The sequence below is a fragment of the Carassius auratus genome, chromosome 8 (genome assembly GCF_003368295.1).
Source record: "Carassius auratus strain Wakin chromosome 8, ASM336829v1, whole genome shotgun sequence".
NCBI lineage: Eukaryota > Metazoa > Chordata > Actinopteri > Cypriniformes > Cyprinidae > Carassius > Carassius auratus.
In genome coordinates, this window is record NC_039250.1 from 1,750,443 (window position 1) to 1,753,640 (window position 3,198).

The following is a 3,198-nucleotide window of genomic DNA, read 5'->3' on the forward strand; positions in this document are numbered from 1 at the left end:
TGAAGTCTTGTGACTGCTTTGACGTCACACGCCGTTACGCAACCCCTGTACTTTTAATAAAATTATTAAAAACTAGATAAAATATAGACACCAATGAAAGATATTCGTTGAAATAAAATAAGACATGTCAGAATGTAGCCCCTAAGTAAAAAAAAAAAAAAAAAAATTATATATATATACGTAAGTGTACACAAAATTTCAAAAGTAAAGGATAATTATAAATAATAAAATATAAATAATAAATATTACATATCCTATATATTGTCATATTAATAAGTGGTTCACAATATTTGTATTTTTCTAGTGATGCAGAGATCAAATGAGCTTGGCCCATCTATTTCTATTTGTTTAGGTGTTGTCTTGATATTGCAGTTCCTTACTTGGTAAAATACAAAGAAGTTCCAATTCAGATTCTGTTCATCATATTTTATATAGTTCAATGCAAATTGTGATTCGGGATGGTGCACTTAGAGGTTATAATGCATGAGTCAAGAGCTTTACTCTGAAACAGCTTGTGGTTTCAGTCACTCACATCAGGACACAGTCCAAGAACACGGACTTACAAAGCCAGCTTTTGAAGATCTCCGCACGTGTTAAGTGAACTTGGCTGAACCACAGATTCTTCAAATACATACACTAGATCAGCACTGACTCTGATGTTGATTTGTAACATTCTTGAAGGAATTAAAGCTGTACAGAGTGATAATTTGGTTATCTGTTGGAAATCTATTTTGTTGTTATGGTGAGTTATGAAACCCTGTATGAATTATGTAAGGCTTTGTCGCCATCTAATGGTCGTACTCGCGCAGTACATTTTATACGAACAGGATTTATTAGCAACACGACCAACTCGAATGTTATTAACTTATCTTATTTTTAGAGCGGCACAGCTATTTGTAACTCGAGTTTGTTTCTCTTCCAGATATTTTTTATGATCATAATCATAAAAATAGTTTGTAGTGCAAATAGCTTTACTGTTTATTGCACCTTGTTATGCATCTAGTCATTTCAGCAAGACTAATACATCGGATGTCTCTCACAATTACAGAAAATAGCTTGCTTGTTTTGCAAAGGTTGATAAGGTTAGTATGTAGAATGTTGTTAACGTTTTTATAACTGATCAATAAAAAAAGTTGCCTCAATGTATTTAAGATTTTTTTTTTTTAAATTTGCATTAATCTTAAATGTCTTGTATAGTTTTTGTAAAGGCAGTCTAATATGTTGTTTCTTATGACTCGGTAATCTCAAGCTTCTTTCTGTGCCAGTCTTTTGATATGTATTCTACATTTTATTCAAAGAGAGAGAGAGAAACTTGTCAAAGCACTGTAGAAATCAAGGTCATTCTATGCAATTGCTAAATAAAATCTTGTTGAGCTGTAATGTTTCACATCTGTGAAAGGCCATGATCTGTTGTGGTTTAATCAGTGTATTATTGAGGTTATATGAATTTGTGTTTGTATAGACTGTAATGACTCACTTCAGCAGAATTTAGTGTAAAACTGTGCTTTGACTGCCTTTGAGGTTCAGGGTTGTGTTTATAACAGGATCGGAGGCCTTGTAAGTACATCTCTCGGGCAGTAGGTGGCAGTAAAGACTAATGTACAGGTCTCTTCACTCGTGTTTTCTGCACAGCTTGGCTTCTGTGCCACTGAATGTGAGTTTGCCGTCTGCATTGGATGTCTGCGTACTAGTAAGGGCAATAAAAGACTTGTGTTTATATTAAACACGGGAGAACAACACAATTTAGAATGATGCGCAAATAAATGACTCGTATGAGTCGGTTCTTTATAGTGAGTCAAAAACATATAACACAAGTGTAATCAGATTCCTAAATAAATGACTCTTCTGAGCCTGTTCTTTTTAGTGACAAGTGTCATTCTATTCTCAAATATTACTCTCATAAGCTGTTTGTTATATTGAATAAATCAATAAATAAAGCATGACCAGCCTGCTCCATATGAGCCATTTTGTAGTGAATCCTACAGAACTGCCAGTGTAAATTATTTCATGAATAAAAGACTCATTTATGCCACTTAATGAAATGTTCAACAAGACAAGTGGACGGTTTGAGTAATTTTCAGAAATTAAAAGAATACTGGACTATCTTTCAAAATGGTTACTGAATCAACATCAGACTATGACTGAATTGCTACTCTACTCTTATCATTTGACCAATGGTGTAGGTTTGATTTTGATTTTGACCGCTCCGAACTGATTCAAATGATTCGCGATCCCGCTCCGAACTCCCAAACTGACTCAAATTATTCGCGATTCCCATAACTGACTCAAATGATTCGCTATCCCGCTACGAACTCCCGAACTGATTCAAATGATTCGCGATCCCCAAACTGACTCAAATGATTCGCGAACCCGCTTTGAACTCCCGAACTGACTCAAATGATTCGCGATCCCGCTCCGAACTCCCGAACTGACTCAAATGATTCGCGAACCTGCTCCGAACTCTGCCACTGTAAATTATTTCCTGAATAAAAGACTCATTTATGCCACTTAATGAAATGTTCAAAAAGACAAGTGGACGGTTTGACTAATTTTCAGAAATCAAAAGAATAATGAACTATCTTTCAAAATGGTTACTGAATCAACATCAGACTATGACTGAATTGCTTCTCTACTCTTATCATTTGACTTTGAGTTTGATTTTGGCTTTGGTGGGGACATAGCCGCAGACAACAGACATTTAATTGTCCTTACTAAATTCTACACTCGTGCATTTTACATGATGGCTGTTTTGATATAAATATTATATGTGAATCATTTGTTCACTTATGTCATTCCTACAAATGCGAATGTCAATCATTAGATGAAGTGTTTGTATTCTGCTCAAAATCTGCAGCAAAGTTTATCACATTGAACTTTTCTTCATTTCTGCCCACCGTATATCTCATCTTATATTCAACATTACACCTAATTATGATGTTTACAACGTTGAATCTTAAAAATGCATTTTTGTTTTACAGATGATTGTATTATTGTTCTTTAACTCAAATCACACTTGCTTCGATATTTAAAAAAAAAATCAAGTAAAATGACATTCATACTTAATTGTGCAAATACTGCTTGTGGCTGTTGTAAATTCAAATGAATGCAAATATGACTAATTTTACTGCACCTGTTTTACGGCTCCCTGTTTATCATTAAAATAACAAAACCAACTCCAATATTAGATGCATTTTATTC